Here is a 25,231-nt window from a genome sequence, read left to right on the forward strand (position 1 = left end):
GTCTTGGCGATCTTCTCCCTCGGCGAATTCCCAGTTGCCTTGAACGGCGACCATAACATCGTCAACTCTTTTTCCAGAGCTGGCAAGCATAGTCACCAAATGGTGATCTATGTCCTTGGCTGTAAGAAAGTAACGGCCCTGACGACCTGTCGATTTCGCCAAGACATAGTAGTGCCGAATCGTAGGGATTCCTAGATTGAGCTTAAGTCGACGGTTCAGTTCCACTAAACTCATGATTATATGGTAAAAATTCACATTGGGCTGAGAGGGAATATGACCCCAATAACGCAAAACAGTCCTGGGGAAAGGGTGTATGGGGAAACGGACCCCACCCTCAACAATTGATAGGAGATGGAAAATGATGGTGTTTGCATCAGCCCTTTCCATATCAACCACAATGTCTGCAACAAGGGACAGATAGACATCGTCTAGGATCGAAAAGTGACAATGAAAGTCAATGACTCGCTCCTCAGAAAGGAGAGCTTTCGAATGAGTCGCCATTTTTGACGGAATATAAGGTACAAAAGCACACAAAGGGACTGGTATGTGAAAAAGGAAGAAATGAAGGGACTTACAGGTCATAATGAAGAAGCAAAGCAAGGAAGCAAAGTTGAAAATGCAGAAGTCTTGTGAGGAAGGCAAGGAAGAACGATCTAAAGAATGCCAAAGATCTAAGACGCAGCTTATACAAATTTCAAATCGCATTATATGAGTGTTAAATTACGAAGGGGTGGGAAACAGTCATGATTCGATATGACGGCTGATCTGACGTATCAGTACTAAAAGGCACGCATGCGTTGTATTTCTGACTCTCGAGGTCTGTCAACTCAACAAGTTGAAAAGTACGAAGGCCGACCACGTTGAATAACAGGTGTTAACCAAATGATCGGGAGGCAATTGTGGGGACAGAATGAAGGACAAATTCATGAATAGGCCAGATACAAGTCGGCCTATACCAGGTCCATCAGCTAGCCGCCATTAAGTCGGCCAGTGCTAGGTCCAGCGGAGGGCCGTAGCTGAGTAAAACCGAATTAAAGGGACTGTAGGAGCCATGTACCCCATGGGCTTTTTAGAAGGTTCAAGAATGAGATCGAAGCCTAAGAGGAGGCAGTGGGCCCTGTGAGCGCCCATGAGGAGCAATATAAAATGAGGAACCATAATCAAAGAGAAGGAAGGAAAAAAAAACAACCCTTGGAGAATTGAGGAGTTCAGTTTAGACGAGAGTATTCCTAAATCCATTACACCACAGTTTTGAATCTAGGACCTTGGGTGACTAAGCTGGTACCCTTCCAACTCATTCAACCCTTGGGGTTATAACAAAACATTTTGTATTGGATTTCTCTCAAATTAAAATTTTACCGCCATGTTCGGATTTGTGAGGCACACCACATGTTTCGTTTCGATGATTCAAACTATTCATTTTGTAGGATTTCCGTGTATATCATCCATGAAAACTATTAACTCGCTCCAGTAATCATAACTTTTTTATTTTATCAAGTTTATTCTTAATATATATATATATATATATCATTTTCAAAAGCAAATTTGTCTAAAAATAATAATAATATAGTTCGTTGTAGAGGTGACAAATTCAAGCCAAACTCATAAACCTGTGTGATTATATCATTTTGAAACCTATTTAGAACCCCGTCTAAAAAAAATTAAAAAAAACCCTATTTAAACCCACCCAAATCTATAGTTGGGTTTAAATGGGTTGTTTTGCAAACCTAATTAAAATTGAATTTGCATAGGTTGGACATTGGTACTCATTTAAATGGGTACCATCTCTACTCTTAATCCACCTCACTACACCACCCTCGCCACTACACCACCATCACTGCCGCTAGCACTTTCCTACCACCAGCACTACCTCCACCTCTATCACTACCACCACTGTCATTGCCATCAAATTGGAGGGAAATTGATGAAATAAATAAGTTAGTTGAATTCATTTGTCCAACCCGTATCCAATTTAACTCAACCCATTTAAACCCACTTATTAAATGAGTGGGTTTCAATTAAATTACTTTAATTACATAATCTGTTTTAACCTGCCCAAAACCACCCATTTGCCAGCTCTAGTCTATCGTCTAATTTGAGGACATAAAAACCAATACTATGAGTGCCTGTATTTTATTTTTTTTTAATAAAAAAATGGCTTGTTTTTGGAATTCTAGTAATAATTTTTGTTTTTTTCTAACTTGAGAATTATATTCAGAGAGCTACCCAAATTCAAGAGGTACATAAGCGGCAGTGGCGGTGAAAAGGAAGTAATCCTTCCTCTGGCACCCCAAAAGAATGAAATATTCAAAGACATGGAAGGTTGGGTTGAAAAGAATGTCTTGATTCACCTGAAACCTATAGAAAAATGTTGGCTACCCCGAGATTTGCTTCCAGATCCAACCAGTGAAGAATTCTTCAAGCAAGTGAAAGAGGTGAGAGAAAGGGCTAAAGGGATTCCTAATGAGTATTTTGTAGTGTTGGTTGGAGATATGATCATAGAAGAAGCATTGCCAACATACCAAACAAGGTATAACTACACACAAGGAGTAAATGATGAAACAAGAGTTAGCCCCTCACCATGGGCTATTTGGTCAAGGGCTTGGACTGCAAAGGAGAACAAGCATGGTGACCTCCTTAATAAGTACCTTTACTTGTCTGAATGAGTCGACATGAACTAAGTTCACAAAACCATTCAGTACCTTACTGCCTCTGGAATGGTAAATTACTAATTACTTACTAACGCTACCACCGTTAACATGACAGTAATACTACATTTTTAGAATTTTTATAGGAAATATCAATATGTGACTCGAATGTATTTTGTATACGAACCTATAATGCACCAATTGAATCTCAACCACACATCACTTTTCATGGTAAGTAGAGTTTTCCTAACTTAATTAACATTCTTGATTATTCATCGATGCATACTAAACACTTATTTTGGGTTATAAATGAGTTGAGTTAAACCAAGTAACAGGTTGTGTAAACTTTATTTGAACGAGTTTCAAAATGTGTTTCAACTTGGTTTGTTGACATAACGAGCTAATTTTGAACAACCTTGTAAGTCTAATATAAGTTGAGCTCGACTAACTTGGCTTTTTATAATGGATACAGGTTTATCGAGCCAAGTAGGAAGTTATTTAAGCTCGCTTGTAAACTTAATGAGTTTTATAGCATTTCTGGTTTAGACCCGACCAATTTGATGTTTTGGATTCAGGTTTCATTGCCTTATACAGTTGTTCATGTCTTGTTTCCCCTGACTTCTCTTTGAGTTTGGCTATTGGGATGTGTTGGTGGCTTTTTTTTTTTTTTTCAAATTGTTGCTGTCCAAAATTCTGCTTCTTCGCTCGAGCGACACTTCTTGCACTTGAGCGGTCTTTGTGAACTTCTAGTACTTTTGCAAGTCTGCAGAGATACTAGGAGTTGGTATTTTCTGCTCAAACGGCCTTTCTTATGCTCAAGCAGTGTTGGCTTGAGCGGTCTTTGTTGAGCTCACCTGATGGTCTTTTGTCTACAAAACTTATGGGAGTTTGTATTCTTCACTCAAGCGTAAATTCCTATGCTTGAACGGTCCCAAGTTTTTGTGTCTGGATGCTAGAGCAACGCTTCTTGCGCTCGAATGATCTGCGCATATATCAGTTCGCAAGGTTACTTTTTTGAGTCACTTTTTCACTTTTCTCTCTCTTTCTAAACTTTCTAAAACCCTAGATCTACACCCTCTCTCTCTCTAAAACTCTACTTCTCTCTACATATACACCTAGATCCGTCGAGTTATTCACCCGTGTCCCTTTGTTAAAAAGGTAGAGCACGCCGTGGGCTTCTTTTAATCTGAACAAAGTTGGGTTTTGGGCATTGTTGAAGTTCTATCACTCTCTCTCTCTCTCTCTCTTTTATCTTCCAAACTTGAGGTAGCGATTCTTCACACCTTCTACAAGTTTTAACTTAGTTATTTGCAATTTCTAAACAACATTGTGATTTTGGGGATTTTTGAAACAAATGTAGGGTTTTGGATTAAAATTCAAAAGGTGGGTTTTTACAAGGATTCTTAGAAACGTTTGTGATGTTAGAAATAAAAATTGAGTGGTGATAAAATGGTTGATTTTCGTACTTGGGATTGATATTGGAACAAAAATAGGTTTTTCCCTAATGTCAAATGTTGATTTTATATAAATTATAGAATTGGTGTTGGGAATATGAAATTGGATTGGTTTTGATGAGGATGATGGAGATAGATATGTATTATCGCTCATAACTTGAAATTTTGGAAAGTGTATCTTTAATGAGATTTAAGTATCCATTTAGAAATATCTGTTTTGGGTTATCGATGGAAGATAGCTATGATTGTTGTAGAAATTGCATGAGAATTAGGGGTATTGAAACTATTTTCTCATTCATTTGCATTGACCATTATCTCACGTTTATACATTGAAAATGTTTATCGTTTTGACAAAAACGAGTGAATTTGGGAAAAATGTAAGGTCTTGTTGAAATAAGTTGGCTTTAGTGTCCATGGTGACGGTTCTGAAAACCTCGCATATACATAGGTGCCGATCTCGCGAGCGAAATATCCGTAAAATAGAAATAGTAATGTTTTTATAGCCTACGTTTATTTGGGAGCCGATTCACGATTTTTCGCAGACGAAATTTTCGTGAAATCTTGTATTTATTTGAGATTCCCAAAGTGTGTTGTAAAGGAAATGAATTATGATATAAAATGTTTTGGCACAAACATTGCATATGCATCTATCCTATAGCTTTGTTAAGATTCATATATTGTGTTAGCTTATTTTTACTGGGCTTTGGCTCACCCTTTGTGGGAAAACATTTCAAATGCTGATGATATGCCACTACCAAGGCAATAGCTTGAAAGGACTTTGAGCAAGAGCTTTATTTTGTTGATTTTTTTTTTTTTTTTTAGTATATGTTTTGTATAGGCCAAGGGCCTTTAACTGTATTCGACTTGAATTCCAGTTTTGTTGTAACCAAGCACTGTCTTGGAAAGTTGTAAGCCTTTAGGGCATTTATTGTTTGTTTTATTCTCGTATCTTATCTCTTATTATAACATATGCTATAGATTCAGGGTAAGACTTGTGAATGTATATCTACATAAGTTACCCTTTTGTACAAGTAATTGGGATTAATGGAAGATAACTATTTCATCGCATGTTATTACGTAATTAATATTGAGGATGGTTATTGTAATTATTTCAGTGCATTACAACTTGATATCAAAGTGTACTGATTTTGAATACTTTGGATATGTGGGGAGTGGTTCTTACCTCAATGGGTCTATCTTGCTTGATAGAGATGCTTGTATGTATGGTATGCTATGTGATAACATACTTATGTGATTAAATGGTTGTGGGATTTAATTTCTAAGATATTGATTGGGTCTACGAGTTTCTAGGAGTCCTATTGGAATGGCACTTGATCACTACTATTTCTAATTGTAACTCTAGCAATGCCGCGGGATGATCATTATCTAGGAAGGAAATTTGTATGTGTTTATGTGACTACATGCTTATGTGGAGTGAATTATTGTTGTCCATTACCTTAAGACGTAAGTGAGTTAGCTTCGACACATTTGTAAATGTGCTAATCTCATTTGTTACCTTTATTAGGATATCAGGACATGGACATTGTGGTGGTAGGCGTGGTAGGCCTAGACGGAATGAGGTGCCATTACCATATGAAATTTCAGTGCAAGAGGAACGGGTTGGTCAGGCCAATGTGGCCGAACCAGTTGGTCAGCAGGCAATAGGCGCTTTGGCCGGTGAAATGGCTGGAGCTTTGCAGGAATCTATAGATATCTTTAGGGCTAAGAATCAAGTCTAGGCCCAAGTTGCTGAAGCAGGGCCGCTATTCTTGAAGAGGGAGTTCTTCCGGTCTAATCCGAATGAGTTTTTAGATGACCCGAACGAGCCACTTAAGGTGGATGAGTGGTTAAAGCAGATGATGAAGACGTTTAAGATGCTTGGCATTGAAGACGATAGGCTGAGAGTGACCTTGGCATCTTTCCAGTTGAAGGGAGATGTAACTCAATGGTCAACGTATGCACGCGGACGCATTGGGGTGACTTAGAAGGCTTTTGTCAATGCCTTCCAAGACAAGTTCTTGTCTTCCACTGCTAGGGAGAAGTTGAGGGATCAGTTTTTGAAGCTCAAGCTGCTTAATTTCTAGTAGCCGAGTTTGAGGCAGCTTTCACTAACCTCTCTAGATTTGTACTGAAACTCATGGTGACTGAGGAACACTGTTGTATCGAGTTTTAGGAAAGATTGAGGACTGGGCTTCTTTTCAAGGTAGCTGGGTCAATGATTAGGGACTACAGACGCCTTGTGGAGGCGGCAACTTATCTTGAGACCGTAATTAAAATAGAGGAGGAGTGGATGAGGGGCTCCAAGAGGAGTTAGGAGGTTCAGGAGGAGAGTCAGGACAATAAAAAACAGAGGGGTTCCTTTCCACAGCAGTCCTAGGCTACACAGTGTAGATCCACCTTTCTTATACGAGTTCGGGCCCAAGAAGAGGTAATCAGGGAGGCTTTTCTTGTTTTAAGTGTGGCCAGTTGGGTCACAAGTCTCTAGCTTGCCCGTAGAGAGGAAGAGGGCAATAGTCTACACCGTCTACAGCTTGTTCTCAAAGTTAGAGTCAGGGGAAAGGGCAACCACCTACCTGTTATCAATGTGGGCAGTAAGGGCATGTTAGGAGGTTTTTCCCTCAGTCAAGTGACACACCTGGTGCGTCTGGGTTAAAGCAGACATAGAGCCACCAGCTTGCATAGTCAGCACAGGCCTCGAGGGCCAATCAGGGGGTCTCTTCGACCCAATCAATGCATCATGCTTATGCTCCGAAGGGTGAGTAGATGAAGCAGAGACCTACAAGGCGTGTGTATGTTGTTACCATGCTAGACTTAGTACCAGCACCTTCAGTTGTAAGAGGTACTTTCTTGTTATGCAATTCTATTGCCAATGTGTTGATTGATATAGGTGCTTTCCATTCTTTTATCTCTTCTGCATTTGTATCGGCATTGGGGTTAAAAGTGGCTCGATTAGCATCTCCACTCAGGGTATAGTCTCTTTTGAGTAGTGAAGTTATTTTGGACCAAGGGTGTTGGGGTTGTGATATAGAGGTCATCAGTCATTGACTTCCTTTTTCATTTGCATTGATTGACATGTCGAGTTTTGATGCTATATTAGGTATAGACCGGTTGTCATTGTATCAGGTTGTCATAGATTGTTACCGTCAGAGGGTTACTGTATGTACTTTGAGCGATGACTATTTTCATTTCATTGGGGATAAAGTCAATAGAGCCTTATTGCATGTGTGTGATCTGTGTGGTCGGGGTGAGCTTAGTCTCCTTCTTGCTACATTCTTGGGTGTTGACAGTGATGTGGTCCGAGTTGAGTTACCGAGGGTAGTTTGTGAATACCCGGATATTTTCCTAAGGATCTCACCGGTTTACCACCACACTATGAGATTGAGTTCTCCATTGACTTAGTGCCTGGCACGACACCAATTTCTATGGCACCGTATAGATTTGCACCTGTTGAGTTGAGTGAATTGAAGATCCAACACCAAGAATTGCTAGATAAGGGTTTTATCCGCCCTAGTACTTCGCCTTGGGGAGCACCGACTTTCTTTGCCAAGAAGAAATTGATTATCAAAAGTCGAACTAGGTAACTATTAAGAACAAGTACCCAATGCCTCGTATAGATGACTTGTTTGACCAGTTGAAGGGTTTTGTTGTTTCTCTAAGATAAACTTGAGATCGGGTTATCACCAGTTGAGGGTAAGGGAAAAGGATATCCAAAAAACGACCTTTTGTATGCGGTATGGCCATTATGAGTTCCTAATGATGCATTTTGGGTTAATCAATACATCAGTGATATTTATGGATTTGATGAATCGAATCTTTTGTGAGTTCCTAGACTGTTTTGTAGTTGTCATCATTGACGACATTTTGATTTACTCTCCCTTTAGGAAGGAGCACAGGGAACACTTGTGAGTGGTGCTTGAGTTACTGAGAGCCCACAAACTATATGCTAAGTTCGGTAAGTGTGAATTTTGGTTGAAAGAAGTAAAGTTCTTAGACTATGTGGTATCCGAGGAAAGGGTAACTGTAGACTCTTCTAGGATAGAAGCAGTACAAGATTGGAAACAACCTAAGAATGCCTTTAAGATCTGTAGTTTGTTGGGGTTGACCAGGTATTATCGTCAGTTCGTGGAGGATTTCTCTAGGTTGGCCTCACCGTTGACTAGACTAATGAGGAATGGAATCAAATTTGTGTGGAGTGAGACATGTGAGAAATCATTTCAAGAGCTTAAGATTAGACTTACCACTGCTCTAGTGTTGATTATTCCAGAGAGGGGTTTGGGCTATTCAATGTATTGTGATGCTTTATAGGAAGATTTGGGCATTGTCTTCATGCAAGAAGGTAAGGTAGTAGCCTATGGCTCATGTCAGTTGAAAACATATGAGAGGAACTACCTTACCCATGACTTAGAACTAGCAGCCATGATCTTTTCTTTGAAAATTCGGAGGCATACCTTTATGGTGAGAAGTTTGAAGTGTTTTCTAATTATAAGAGTTTGAAATATCTATTTTCACAGAAAGATCTAAATTTGAGGCAGAGGAGGTGGATGGAGTTTATGGAAGACTATGATTTTGAGTTGCACTATCATCCAGGAAAGGCTAATATAGTGGTCGATGCCTTGAGTAAGAAATCCATTAGTATTGTAGCTTGTATTTCCATTTGAGAATAGGAGATGTTGGGTGCTATTGGTGAGTTTGACTAGTATCTTGGTGAGTCCGTTGAGTCGGCAGCTTTGTTTTCTGTAGTTGCACAACCTACACTAGTGAACCGAATTATAGAAGCACAGAGGGGTGACCTTGAGGTAGAAATCCTCTAGAAGAAGATATCTAGGGGGAAAGTAGAGAAGGGCCTGAACGTGTATTTTGACTTGAATGTTAGATACCTTGACCGTCTTTTCGTGCCAGAGTCTTGCCAAGAGGAAGTACTCCGAGAGTTTCACCATTTTATGCCTTACGGTGCACCCAAAAGGCACAAAGATATATCACGACCTTAGCCGCTAGTTTTGGTGGAAGGGAATGAAGAAGGATATAGCCGTGTTTGTGTCGAGATGCCTTGTCAACAAGTAAAGGTCGAGCATCAGAGGGCAGTGAGTTTGTTGTAACCCTTGCCTATAGCCGAGTGGAAGTAGGAGCATGTCACAATGGATTTTGTTGTGGGTCTTCCGAGGACTCAAGGGGGTAATGATGCCATATCGGTGGTAGTTAATTGGTTGACTAAGTCAGCACACTTTGTACTTATACGCATGAGTGACTCGATAGACTATCTTGCCGACCTGTATATTAGGGACAGTTCGACTTGATGGGGTTACTGCGACTATTGTTTCGAATAGAGATTTACGTTTTACGGCTCGGTTGTGGTAGAGCTTGCAGAATGCCTTTGGCATTATATTGATTTTCAGTATCGCCTATTATCCGTGAGAGTGTACCATTCAAATCCTTGAAGATATGCTTCGAGATTGTATTCTTGACTTTAAGGAGTCATGGGAGAAGCACTTGTCTTTAGTGAAGTTTATTTATAACAACAATTTCCAGTCGAGTATTGGTATGGCACCGTTTGAGGCCTTGTACGACCGACCGTGTAGATCTCCTGTGTGTTGGGCCAAGGTGCATGATGCACCTATGTTAGGTCCAGAGTTAGTCCGGGAAATGACGAATAAAGTTGCACTTATCCGAAAGAGGTTGGTTATGCCTCAGAAGAGTTATACTGACTGTAGGAGGAGACCGTTGTCCTTTGAGGTGGGAGATCACGTCTTCTTGAAGATATCACCTAGACGAGTTTTGACGAGGTTTGGGAAGAGCAGGAAGTTGTCTCTTAGGTTTATTGGACCTTTTAAGATCCTAGAGCGGATTGGGGAGGTAGTTTATCATTTGGCCTTGCCGCCACAACTTTTCGGGGTTCATGACGTGTTTCATGTATGTGTGCTTCGGAAGTATGAGCCAGATTCATTACACATGTTAGATTGGACGGAATTAGAGGTAGACAGGGATGCCTCATATGAGGAGAGACCAGTTAGAGTTTTAGACACTCAAGACCAAGTCTTGCAAGGCAAGACGATTCCTTTGGTAAAAGTGTTGTGGCGACACCACAGGGTTGAGGAGACCACTTGGGAGCGTGAGGCGGAAGTCCGTGAGAAGTATATGGACTTATTTATTGATGTTTGAACATGTATTGAAAAACTTTGTTATGTTAATGAAATATAAACATTGCATATGTTTTGGAGATGTGAATTGTATATTCAGTATTGAAAATTCTTTTATTATGTTGATGGGAGTAGATGACCAACGGATGGGCCATAGTGTTGAGTTTGAATTACTATCATTGTGATAATCAGTTTAAGTTTGGTTTTAAATGTTTGGATTAAATTTCGAGGACGAAATTCCTTAAGGGGGAAGGTTATAGCGTTTCTCGTTTAGACCCAATCCATTTGATGTTTTGGATTCGGGTTTCATTGCCTTATAAAGTTGTTCATGTCTTGTTTTCCCTCACTTCTCTTTGAGTTTGGCTACTGGGATGTGTTGGTGGCATTTGAAATAGGTTGGTAGCTTGTTTTTTTTTTCAAACTATTGTTATCCAAAATTCTGCTTCTTCGCTCAAGCAGCACTTTTTGCGCTTGAGCTGTCTTTGTGAACTTCCAGTACTTTTGCAAGTCTGCAAAGATACCAGGAGTTGGTATTTTTCGCTCGAGCGGCCTTTCTTACGCTCGATCAGTGCTGGCTCAAGCGGTCTTTGTTGAGCTCGAATGATGGTCTTATGTTTGCAAAACTTCTGGGAGTTTGTATTCTTCGCTCAAGCGGTCCCATGTTTTTTTGTCTGGAGGCTCGAGCGACACTTCTTGCTCTTGAACGATCTGTGCATATATCAATTCACAAGGTCACTTTTCTGAGTCACTTTTGCACCTCTTTCTTTCTCTAAACTTTCCAAAACCCTAGATCTACACCCTCTCTCTCTAAAACTCTACTTCTCTGTACATATACACCTAGATCCATCAAGTTCTTCACCCATGTCCCTTTGTTAAAAAGGTAGAGCACGTTGTGGGCTTCTTTTCAATTCGAACAAAGTTAGGTTTTGGGCGTTGTTGAAGTTCCATCACTCTCTCTCTCGTCTTCTAAACTTGAGGTAGGGATTCTTCGCACCTTCTATGAGTTTTAACTTAGTTATTTGCAATTTCTAAACAACATTGTGATTTTGCAAATTTTTGAAACAAATCTAAGGTTTTGGGTTAAAAATCAAAAGAGGGGTTTTTACAATGGATTCTTGGAAACGTTTGTGATGTTGGAAATAAAAATTGAATGGTGATAAAATGGTTGATTTTGGTACTTGGGATTGATATTGGAAGAAAAATGTCAAATGTTGATTTTATAAAAAATTTCGAATTAGTGTTGGGAATATGAAATTGGATTGGTTTTGAAGAGGATGGTGGACTTGGATATGTATTATCGCTCACAACTCAAAAATTTAGAAAGTGTATCTTTAATGAGATTTAAGTATCTGTTTAGAAATATCTGTTTTGGATTATCGGTGGAGGATAGCTATGATTGTTGTAGAAATTGCATGAGAATTAGGAAAATTGAAACTATGTTATCGTTCATTTGCATTGAACATTATCTCATATTTATACATTATAAACGTTTATCGTTTTCAGAAAAATAAGTGAATCTGGGAAACATGTATTGTCTCATTGAAATAAGTTGGCCTGAGTATCCATGGTGAAAGTCTTAAAAATCGTGCATATGCATGGGTGTCGATCCTGCGGACGAAATATCTATAAAATGGCAATTGTAGTGCTTGTATACCTTACGTTTACATGGGTGCCAATGCACAGTTTCCTGCAGACAAAATTTTCGTGAAAGGTTGTATTTGTTTGAGATTCCCAGAGTGTGATTCACTGACATCTTTTCTATTGTAAAGGAAATGAATTATGATATAAAATGTTTTGGCACAAGCATCGCATATGCATCCACCCTATAGCTTTGTTAAGATTCGTATGCTGTGTTGGATTATTTCTACTGGGCTTTGGCTCACCCTTTGTGGGAAAACATTTCAAGTGCTGATGATATGTCTCCGCCAAAGCAATAGCTTGGGAGGACTTGGAGCAAGAGCTTCATTTTGTTGATTTTTTTTATTTTTTTTTATTTTTTTTTTTTTTGGGTATATGTTTTGTATAGGCCAAGGGCCTTTAACTGTATTGGACTTGAATTTCACTTTTGTTGTAACCAAGTACTGTCTTGAAAACTTGTAAGCCTTTAGGGCTCTTATTATCTGTTTTATTCTCATATCTTATCTCATGTTGTAACATATGCTATAGATTCAGGATTAGACTTGTGAATGTACATCTGAATATGTTACCCTTTTGTACAAGTAATTGAGATTAATGGAAGATAACTATTTCATCACATGTTATTACATAATTAATATTGAGGATGGTTATTGTAATTATTTCGGGATGTTACGAGTTTTAAAATGCATCCAAAGTTGGTTTGCTTGCATAACAAGTCCATCTGGAATATGATTTTAATAAGACGAGTTTTAGTAGTTTGGTTCATTTTAGAGTCCTAACATTGTTACTAATTGTATGTTTCTATATGTTAGGATATTGGAATTGAAACTAATCCATACAAGGGGTTTATCTATGCATCATTCCAAGAGAGGGAAACATTCATAAGCCATAGGAATATTGCAAAGTTAGCCATGAAACATGGGGACGCAAAGCTAGCTCGAATTTGCAGAGAAATAACATCAGATGAGAAGCGTCATGAGACAGCTTTTACGAAAATAGTGGGAAAGCTTTTCGAGATAGATGCAGAGAAAACGGTGTTGGCATTTGCAGACATGATGAGCAAGAAGATCTCAATGCCAATACACTTAATGCATGACGGCCACAACCCAAATATTTTTAAACATTACTCCTCTATTGCAATGCAAATTGGGGTCTACATTGCCATGGATTACATAGATATACTCGAACATTTGGTTCATACTTGGGATGTGGATAAGCTTTCTGGACTTTCAAGCCAATGACGAAAGGCTCAATTCTATCTCTGTGGATTAGCTCCTAAACTTCATAAGCTAGAAAAAAGAGCTCAAGCTAGGACCAAGAAAACTTCCTCTACTACTCCTTTCACCTGGATTTTCAATAGACTAGTCAACCTCTAACTTACTAACTTCTAAATTCTAAGTAGCATGGAAATGGCATAAAACTTTAGTTACTAATAGTATATGTTACTTAGCCTCTAAAAAATCATAAATAAAGCTAGCTCGGGCTAATTTGGGTACATGTTCATGTTATGAGAGTTTTATAAATAATGTGTTGAAAAAATAAATTAGATTTTTATTATTTTGATAGTTATATTTTTATGCATGTATGGAAGAATAATGTGCCATTAGTGATATATTAATGAGATGACATTAGTAGTGTGTTATTGGGTTGATTGTTACAAAGAAAAGGTTTAAGTGAGTCTTTATATTAGCATGAATGTTCATTATGTTTGAATGTTAAGAGTTTGGTTTTGGAGACTTATATATAGTTTTGAAATTTGGTCATTTAGATTATGAGTAAAATACAAGAGTTATATTGTTCTTCTCAAATTCTCTTCCAAAATTGTATGAGTATTGTTGTGTACCCAATTTTATTTTATAACAAAGTGGTATAAAAGCTAGGTTCAAAGTGCCAGAGAGAGAGAGAGAGAGAGAGAGAGATGACAAATGGAATGCTTCCATTTCAAATGCCACGACTCACCAAAGACAATTATGATAATTGGTGTATGCATATGAAGGTAATTATTCAACCACAAGATTTGTGGTCTTGTGATAAAAGGGTTTACACAACCAAGAGATGAACCTAGCTTGAATCCAACCCAAAAAGATACCTTGCTAGCTACGAGCAATTGATCAAAAGGCATTTTCACTCATCCATCAATGTTTGGATGTGCCTTGTTACAAAAAGTTGTTGTTTTAACCACTTCAAATCAAGCATGTCCAAACTTCTCATGGTGGACTTGGAAAAGTAAAGAAAGTTCGCCTCTAAATTTTGAGAGGTGAATTTGAGTATTTACAAATGAAGGATTTCAAATTAGTTTTAGAAGAATTTCGAATTAGTTTTAACTTATTTCACAATAGTCCTAACCATTGTGAATCAATTGAGAAAATATGGTGATGAGTTGAATGATATCCCAGTGGTAGAAAAAATCCTCCATTCATTAGATTTCAAGTTTGATTACATTGTTGTAGCCTGAAAAAACTAAAAACCCTCGAGATATTAATTCGTGATTATGTTTCAATTTTAAATAGTGAATATCAATCCTAATTTAACAGTCAATAACAAATCGGTATAACTATTTAACTTTTTTAGAAAAATCACAATTGGAGCACCTCTAAATGTGATAAAAAAATCATGGGCCAAAGCTACAAAATAATCCACTAAGAGGACAAAAAAGGAATTACACACGAGAACCCTCAATTACCTAGCAAATCCATGCCTGAATTAGACTAAACCCGATGTGCCTCTCCCACCACCATCTTCACCTTGAAACTGTTTTGCCCAACATTGAATCCACAACACCGATGTCAAATCCAAGATGATGAGCCCCTCCAGAATCCACCAAAGCTTCGGGCCCAAATTCTCCGGATTCCATCAATGAACACCTCTCTCTTTATGTGAATGGAAGAATGAAAATAACCCTTGATGTTTGACACTATATAGTTCATTGATCAATCGATCACCTTCTATATATCATGGAAACTCATAATCCAATATTGAACATTTTGTATTTTACTCCTCTCTGACAATCTAGACAGGTTCAACCTTAAAAACAACAAACAACACACTTTATACTAAATAGAGTCATGAAAACTGCTCGAGCACACACTTTACCACTCGAATAGTGTGAGTAAAAGGTGATGCAAACATATGGGCCAATCACTCCATCGCAACATCCACCACTTGAGCGATGAAACATATTTCCCAAAACTTCAGTTTGCAGGCAAAGATACTGGATGATCCACTTCACTGCTTCAGCGAACAAATGACCTCCATGAGCTAACCGGGTAGCTCAATCCCCATACATAGTCAGCAAAGTGGCAAACAAGGAATGCTCAAGATACGGAATACCAACACAAACTCCTCAGCACAGGCATAATTCGAGTTGGATTTGTATTTAAACACTCATAACTTCATTGAAACAAAAGTGCGAATAAAATTATAACTAAAAAGAGTTTTGTCAAACAGGATTGCCAATTATAAAAACCTAACATAGCCATTGAAGAGTCTAAAGATTTGGACTTATTGATAGTTGTTGCCTTCGTGGGATCATTGTTAGTTCATGAAAAATGACTAAGCAAGAAAAATCAAGAGTCATTAGAGTAAATGTTACAAATAATTTTTTTTTTTTTTTTTTTTTTTTTTGAAAGGAGAAAGAAATGAAGGCAAGAGCGTAGTCACGGAGGTCAAGGACATGGATGTGATGGTTGAGGTCATGGAAGAGTTGAAAGCAATAGCCAAAACCTAAGAAGACGAAATAGAGGTCAAGACTCTAACCGTTTAAGAGGACATAGAAGAGGCAACAATTCAAGACCTTATGGAATAAGGTATGACAAATCTAATGTTTAATGTTACAATTGCAATCAATATGGAGAATATGCTTTGGAGTATAAAAACAATGGTGTTGAAAAGAAAGTCAATGTAGTTAAAGATGTTGATGAAGAAGTTAAGCCAACTATGTTGTTGGCATATAAATAAGAACAAAAAAGAGACAAGAATATGTGATATCTTGAAACTAGCACAAGCAACCATATGTGTGTGAACAAACATATGTTCATGGATTTTTATGGATCCGTGCATGAAAAGGTTACTTTTTGAAGATTCTTCACAAGGTTTGATGGAAGGGAAATGTAATAGTTTGATTCATTTAAAAGATGGAAGGTAACAACTTATTTCAAATATTTATTATGTGTCGAACATGAAAAAACTAATTTTATTTTGGACCAACTCTTCAAAAAAGGTTATGATATTTGCATGAAAGATCATAGTCTTTCATAAGAAATGAATTTGAAAATTTGGTTGTGTGCCTATGACAAGAAATCAAATGCTTGTGCTAAACATTCAAAGTTATGCAACCATGTGTTTGAAGAGTTATTTTAAAGATCCATCTTGGTTGTGGTACTTGAGATTTGGGTACCTAAATTTTGGAGGTCTAACAATGATGTCTAGACAAAAAATGGTGAAAAGACTATCTTCCATTAAGCACCCACATCAACTTTGTTAGGAATGTCTTGTTGGCAAGCAAGCTAGAAAAAACATTCCAAAAAAATCCATTTCAATGGCAACAGAGCCACTTCAACTTGTCCACTTAGATGTTTACGGATCAAGCCTATCAATCCACCATCTCTTGGTAAAAATTGGTATTTTCTTCTCTTCATTAAAGATTTAGCCGAAAAACATGGGTGTTGTTTTTGAAGAAGAAAAATGAAGTTTTTGGTGCTTTTAAGAAATTTAAAGCATTTGTTGAAAAGCAAAGTGGGTATAAAGTTAAGGTTATAAGATTCGATAGATATGGTGAATTCACATCAAATGAATTCAAATTTTTTTTATAAGATTTGAACACTAGTCTTCATTATGAATTGATAAACTCTGGCCAACTTAACCAAACTAATTATTGTTAATTTGTTTACTAATGTAAAATTTTTAGAACCCTAAAGCTAAACCAAACCAAATTGATTTTCATGGTTTAGTTCTAGTTCGGTTCAATTACGGTTCCAATTTTTCTAGAACCGTAGGAACCAGGTTCGATTCCTTGTTTACTCTAGAACCAGAACAATCTGATTCATGGTCAACGTTAGATTTTAATGAGTTAAAAGAGGAGTGCTTCTATTAGCAACCCATTTTTTCCTTCAGATCCCAAATTTCTTTAATTTTTTTTATTACAATTTTAACCTAACATACTTCTAATTTTAACCCTATCATCTCCAACCTCCCAAACCCATATCCAAACCCTAACATTAACCCTACCCTCACACCCACCGTCCTAAACTAGTCACCACCAACTCTGTCCCCGCTATTGACAGCACCGACAACTCACCTCCACCTTTGTCCCGCTTTCATTACCCAATAACGACGGCAACTTCCTACTCCGACCACCTCTTCTCCATCTTAGCCACCACCTACCATCAACTCTAGTTGAACATACTTTCCTTTCTATCTTTCATGCACGACTCTCTCTTTCTCTTTCTCCACCTCACAATTCGATTGCCATTACATGCGATTCTCTCATCTTTCTTTTTGGTTGGTTACACAAAGTCGAACTTGTTAAATATGTTCAGTGCTACACAACCAAACATATGCATTTTGTTCAACTACATACTACTGAACATTAGACTTTTGTTCAGAACTGGTTTTTCCAAACAACTATCAGAGTGGTCGCGAAGGAAAAAAGAGGGATTGTGGTGCCTATTAGAATGTGATGGGGCTCATAGAAATGCGATAGTGGAGATCGGAAGAATGATCAATGGGTCATTGGCGAAGGATGGACGTTAGAAAATGAGGAGAACTACCGAAGAAGGGAAGGAGGGAGTTGCAAGTGGAAGGTGTAGGGGTGGGGTTCAAAAGGTATATTTGGGATTATGGTAGGGCTCTAAAGAAAAATGAAGAGAGGAACAATTTTGGTGGTAAGGATCCAAAGAAATGTCCCAAGAAAAGATGTGGGCCCATTTAGCAGCACTCTTAAAAGAGATACATATGAATTGTCAATTTTGCCCTTAAAAAATGGCCATGTTACCCATACATAAACATTTTTCATCCAAAAATGTATTGCCTGTTACTAATTGTCCTTGTTTGACGCAACTTGAAAAATTCAAGGTCAAATATTGTAGTGGTAAATTTAATTCTTTACTTGTGTGTTCTTGTTGTGGAAGTTTTGAAATTTTTATTGCTATAAATTAAAGCAATATTAATTTAGTCAAAATAAAGTTTGTAATTTATGAAACTCTTAATTTATTGAATTTAATTAAAAACGATACGGTATTTATTTTTTATTAAAATTATTCTAAAAAAGATGTCCCAATTGAAACGATAACCAAATTGACACAGGTAAATGTTAGGGACCATTGGTTTAATTTCTCCTGTGTTTTATTTATCAATTTCAATATATACATTTGCATCAACAAATGGAGGCGGATGTTTTCAAATATGCTATTTATTCAATAAAAAATATCCAGGAAAAGTAAGCAACCATTTTAAAATGACAACAAATCATGATAATCCAATAATTTTTTTAATAGAATTTTTCACTAAAATAAGATGGTATTGACATATTTTTTTTTTTTTTTGGTATTAAAATTATTTTTTTCTCAATTGATACATGATGGGCACTTTTAACATAAAGGCAACTCCAGGCTTCTTCCAATTTGTTGGGAAATAACCTTTTCTTTCTCCTTTTTAGTAGGTTTTAATTTAGTTTTTGATATTAAAAAAACCAAAAAAAATTATTCTAAAGGCCTTTAAAAAGTAAATATATATATATATATATATAATAAAATAAAATTTTGGTTAAAAAACAACTATTTAACAGAACCAAGCAAAGGCTAACAAGTGTTTTGACCACTGTGTCAATTTGAGAATTGGGTATGGTGTTGGTGAGCCCAATTCAAACTCAATATTGGGGCTAGTCGGGTGGAAATTCTATTTCCATACGCCCTTTCATCTCTGTGTGCATACTTAATGAAACAAAATTTTAATGACAATTTTATGATGAAGCAAAATGACCATAATGGATATCAAAACACACACTAAATATTAAATCCAAGTTTTCATTGTAAATATCTTTTAAAACAATAATTCTCACTACACATCTTTTGAGAAGAAAAAAAAAACAACTAAAACATATTTTCTTCATTATTTCTCACTTCCTTTATTATTCTCCATTGCTTGCTATACATTCTATTGTCCTCTATTGCTTGCATAAAATACTCCTATATTATTTTACTCTCTAGGTTCATACTCCCTTGTTTATACCTTTTTTCTATTAGAATCCACCATTATTCTTCATTTTTGTGATGAAAGAGTTGAAAACCAATGAAAGTTCAGATTCAGATAAGAGTATGCATCGTTACAACCAATGCAGTGATGAAAATGTGAGTGTTTTTGTGCAAAAGCTTTTTTTTCTTATTTGTGATTCTTATTCGGTAAACCAATGTCCAAATTTTTTTGCTATGTTTAGTGTGCAACTCTAATCAATTTTCCACACTCAGATTTGAATGCTATATTTGGTAGAGGTTTTCAAATCATGATTCCAAATCAATTTCAAAACACATTTTGAAAACATGTTTGGTAAACCGAGAAGTTTTTGAATTTTTGGTCTACCCAATTGTCCACCTGGACATCCTCCTGGTCGTTCGGCCGGTTGACCGAAATAGTACTTTTTGAAATTTTTTTTTTTATTTTGCAATTGCCAATCGCCACCTGTTATTTGGAAAAAAAAAATTATATTTGTTTTTGATATTTTTAAAATATACAAATTATTTTTTTAGACCAAAATGACATCATTTTTTTGAATTGAATTTTAAAAAGAGTTTGGTTATCAGTTTTGAATAGAATTTTTAGTAGAGTTTTAAGTTGTGTGTTTGGTTTAAGTTTTAAAAACTCATAGCCAAACAACTTTTCTCATTTCATATGTCATATCAAAATTTCAAAACTCTTTTCAAAACTCATAACCAAACAAATTTTCTCCTTTCAAATCATAATTCCAAAACTCACAAACTCAAAATACAACTCTATTCTCAAATCATAATTCTAAAACTCTACCAAACACTAACTTTATTTTTTTCGAACATCAACTGCTGAAATTATTTTTCTAATTCAAAAAATAACTTCTGAAATAATTAAACTAATTCGGTAGTAAAAAACTGAACTTCTTATACATATTCGGTTTCAAAATGACGAAAATATGTGAAAAATTCAGCTCTAAAGTTTTGAACTGAATTTGTTTTTCTTCAAATTGCATCCACTCAAGAAAGTGAGGTTCGATCTAATATGGTGGTAGATTGTACTAGTCATTTTACAATTAAACATGTAACCTTTAACGAGAATTTCGTAACTTACATGTTTTTGTTTTGTTAGTTTGTTCTTGTGAAAGTTATCTGACAATAAATTTAGGTTTTTGACTACAAAAATGAATGGCTTCCTTGGATATGTGATATTGGAAGGATAAATGGCTTTGATGTCAAACTATAGTGGCAGTCGTAAGAGACCAAGGATTTATCTTGCTTGTGAGAGGAGTGTAGACGCGCCCGCGTGGGGCCCTCGCTACAGCTCGGACTCGATTTGTGTCACGGTTCTTAGTCTGAACCAAAGAGTCCAAATCTGGCAAATCATTTTGAGAAAACAGATTTTTAGAAAAAGAAGTGCCAAACATGGACTGCTTTGCCAGATACAGAGTCGCCACCTAAATATTTTATTTTTGGGGGAATTTAGGAAACCCTGACTCGGTGCCAAAGGCCACATGTCCGTCATCACCAAAGTTGCCTCGGCTCGGGAACTTGGGTACGATTGGGGAAGGTCAGCTATGAGCACCCCCTCTCGCCCGATCCGAAGATCGGCCTCTACTAACCATGATATCCATTTTTGAAAACGTTATGTGTTCTTATACCAATTATTAGCCTAGAATCACTACGTTATGCGCACAGCAAACAAGTATAGACTAGATTGCCTAATTTGGAAATAACCATTGCATATCCGTTTGTTTTGGAAAATGTTTTGGAATTTGCTACTCGCAAGTAGGCTAAAATACGGATTTCAACGAGTTTTTCCAACTCAGACAATCCAACCTTCACCCACAGGCATTCAAACAGTTTATCACATAAGCATCTAGCCGCATGGTAAGCATGCTATCATGATAGCATTCACACGCATGTGATATGCTAAAGCATAAAAATACTTACATCGTACTCCGTGCCAAAACAATAAACTAGTTAGCCAACATGCATGGTCTTAGTTCATGTCAATTTGACTAATGCAACACATACAGGATGCAATTAGAGTAGGCTCGCCTAGCCTAAACATGGCATGTGAAATGCAATCAATTGATGCACGTATTCAATTTGGAATTGAAGTACAAATGCAGCTAGCATGATGTACCGAGCCTGGTGCATGCGAGACAAATGTATGGATGCACGCATGCATAGCATAAGGTATGCTAATTTAAACATGTCCTATTACTAACCATTAAAGCAGGTAAGTAAAAGGGAGAAAGAAGTGGGGGTTGGAAGACATGCACACACTCACCCACACTTATTACAGATTTGCCCTCGCTCGGAGGGACCCAAAGAATAATACAATTCGAATAATGAATTAACTATCCTAGCTAATTAATTATTACAAATTACCTAATTAGTTAACAAATTAACTAAGCTAGGAAAAACAGTAAACCGCCTCAGGAAGAGAGCCTAATGCAATGCATGCTCGGTCTTGCTCGGAAGTGCACTGCCATGCATAGGTTGCCTCTGTTTTCCCTGCTCTGCCTCTTTGAAGACTGCAAAAGTCTCAGAATTGCTTCTCTGGATATTGGGAGGCACCACCGGCTGAGTAGAGTGGCCACCGGCAGTGGTGTGTGATCACCGGTTGTCGGTGAAGCTATCGGCCCAGGAAGGATTACCGATCGGCACTAAACACTGCCGGTCGGCAGAAAGTTCCTGCAGAATCTGCAATTGACAGCAACAGAGGGCAAGGCATAGCATGGCAATGCAATTCAAGCAATGTATGCGCCATTCCTATCCCTCATCATGTGTGCGACTCAAAGGGACATGGTTCTTGGTTCTCGGACCATCAAGCGCGCATTTCCATGCGTGATGGCCTAAGGGACCAAGTGTGCATTTTTGATATGGAATGCAATGTACATGAACAAACCAATGGGACTCAACCTCTATCACAAGCATTTCAAGAGGCCAAGCATGCATGCAAATCGAACGCAATCCTAAGCATGTGAACTAAGGATGCGACATAGGAATGCAAGATGTACATGCAAGCATGCAAACAAACATGCAAGGTAGGCATGCAAGCAAACAAATGATGGACTTAAGCATGATTTAGGCAACTCTAATTAGGCCCAAAACAGTGGCCATAGTGCCCAAAAATCAAGGACTAATGGCATGCAAACATGCATGTATACAAGGACCAACACTTAGGCATAAAGGGACAACTCTCAAGCACACTTAGGAGGATGCAAACATGGACAAATAGCATGCAACAAAAGCTCTGAAATCATGCTATAAGAGGTGCCAAACCAACTTAAACAAGACAAACATTAGCATGCAAATGGTCCAAGCATTTAAAGCAAGCTAAAGGGGTATTTGCAAGACCAAACATGGCAAGACTTAAATGACCAAAAACAGAGTTTTAGCACATAAAACAAAGCTCAAAAGATCACTTAGATGGCATCTAAATGGCTTGAATTCAAAAGTATGCACAAATACACTTTCAAGGAGTATACCACACAAGCTCATAAGGCATACAAGGCAAGCATACAAGCATGCTAAGGGGACTGAAATGATGCTATAAATGGTGCCAAACCATTAAAATAAAGCAAGTAAAAAATGCTATACACTCACATACTTAAGGCCAACAAGCCAAGATGCAAAGGGGCTATATAATGCATGTCATGGCCGACCAAAATGACCAAGGACAGACCTCAAACATGGAAAAATAAGCACAAAAGCTTCACAAAGCTAGACCTAAAACATGCTTGAACAATGGTTTACAACCTAAGACATGTTAAGGCCTACACATGGCATTACAAGGTAGATATGCTAAGCATGCATGGTGTATCAAAACCAATTAAAAACAGAAGCATATTATGACATAATAAGCATGGAAATCAGCTAAGGCATGGTAAACATGAAGCTTAGCTAGGTGCTCCCTCAAGAGGCCAAAAATGGTCCATTCCAAGGACAACAAGGAGAGGGGGTGACCCTCTCCTTCTTGGGACCTCAAGGCACCATCCTCACCTCTGAAATCCCTCAAGATTTCAGTGGTGAGGAGGCCCAAATACCAAGGTCTCGGAGCTTACACAAAATGGAGCCTTACAAGGCTTAGGAGGGGTCAAACACCTCCAAACCACAAAGCACTCTAAACAAACTATTTAGAGGGCCTAAAAATAGAACTTTTTTATATTATACACTAAGCTCAAAAATAGTTCTAAGATAGGCAAAAATGCAATGAAAGAAAGGGGTAAAAAGGGGTAAGATTGTTACCCTTGAAGACCTCTTCAACAATGGTGGACCAGCTGCTCCTCTAAGCTCAAAACCACCCAAGAACCTCAAGAACAACCTCTTAGAACCTCAGTAGCCAAGGGAAGGTGTAACACTATATGTTTGTGTGCAATAGTAAGACACAAATGCACTTATACACACACAAAGGTAAAAAGAAAGAGAGAAATAGAGATAGGTGAGACACAAACCCTAACCCTAATCCAGAGCTCTCCTCTGTATATTTTCTAACCTTTTTGTCCAACCCTAAAGCCAAGAGGAGAGGGCTCCTCTTATAGAGGAGCCAATCTTGTAAAGCTTACAAGGTAAGCTAACAAGAAGGCCATCCCTCCATACACGTGTATGGAGGGGAACAAAATGCCATACAGCTGTATTAAAATATCTGCAAAAGCAGATGAACAGTAGTCGGCTGCTCAAAATTGCCATCTTGACAAAATTTACTGCCAACCGGCAATATACATTGCCGATGGCAACAAAACACTAGCCGGTGGCCTCTAGCCATGGCCGGTGATGTGTGGGGATGCCTCACAAGGTATTCCCTGCCCCTCCAAGGCAAAACACAAGTGTTTGGTGCGAAACCAGACACTAAACAGTCGAGTCGAGAGATCCTGAGGCAAGGCGCGCAAGCCGAGACCTCCGGGAACTCAAGACGAACACAAACATGGATGATCACCGGGTGTTCAAACGGTGACGTCCAAGTCTTGAGGACGGTCAAAAATGGGGTGTCTGCAGTTGCCCCTCTTTGACAGAACTCGAAAGTCATAACAATGACGGGAGTGGATGTCAAAGCCCAGAGACGACCCATTTTTGACAAGGCTGAAGACTCAGACAAACATGCAAGACAATCAAGATATGCGCCCGAAGGCAAGGGCAAAATGCAAGACAATGCACAGAGCCGGGCATAACTTATGATCATGCAGAGAAAAGCTGTAACGAAGCACACATGCAACAGTTTTAAGCTAGCAAACACCAAACTACACTACAATGTAGAAAGGATGTAAGAGAATTATGCAATTCTCAATACGTCTCACTCGGAGGATACAATACCTGTGCGGCTCGTCTGGTTGCACCAGCCTCAAATGAACCGTACATACAATATTGTGTCTACAAAGAAAACAACTTAACAGGTACGATGTTATTAGCAACATGCATGACAACGTAAAAATGGATGCAAAATGATATACAATATATACAAAACAATGTATAAATAATGCAAATAAAGATGCAATGTAATTGAAACAATGCAAACTATATGCAAGGCAATTGCATCATGATCCAATCATGAGCGGTTCGAAACCACACCTATGTCAAATAGATTGATGGAGGTAACAAGTTCGTCTACCATAGAACGGTCTACTGAACTATGAGTAATGTAGACAGACACAAGAACAAGTATTGGAGGGGGATGACATAAGTGGGGAAACAACCCGCTGGGGAAAGGACAACGATCCTAATGCTGGATCCAACAATTACACTACAATGTAATATATAATGAAAATGCCGGGGAAATGGCAATGGATATGACACGCAGGCCAAACCAAATCTTGCCTAAGCAAGGCATGTACGCATACAAGCCATGTTTAACATAGAACGGTCCACTGAACTATGCTTCGACATGAGAAGTATGGGCACATACCAGACCAAGCTCAACATGGAAAGGCGCAAGCCATAAATGGAAGGTGATGCAATGAATGCATGCAATCTAAAATGCAATGGAAATGGCACGCGGGCCGAACCAAATCTTGCCTAGGAAAGGCATGTACACAAACAAGCCACGACTAACATAGAACGGTCCACTGAACTATGCTTTGACACGAGAAGTATGGGCACATACCAGACCAAGCTCAACATGGAAAGGCGCAAGCCATAAATGGAAGGTGATG

At 38.0% G+C, this 25,231-nt stretch overlaps 1 pseudogene; it reads left to right on the forward strand.

Moving 5' to 3' along the window:
* Positions 1-2,273: 2,273 nt before the first annotated feature.
* LOC114286643 (stearoyl-[acyl-carrier-protein] 9-desaturase, chloroplastic-like) lies at positions 2,274-13,250 on the forward strand (annotated as a pseudogene).
* Positions 13,251-25,231: the final 11,981 nt, after the last annotated feature.

This window comes from Camellia sinensis, chromosome 7, assembly GCF_055761805.1.
Source record: "Camellia sinensis isolate YWXY chromosome 7, ASM5576180v1, whole genome shotgun sequence".
In the NCBI taxonomy this organism is placed as follows: Eukaryota; Viridiplantae; Streptophyta; class Magnoliopsida; order Ericales; family Theaceae; genus Camellia; species Camellia sinensis.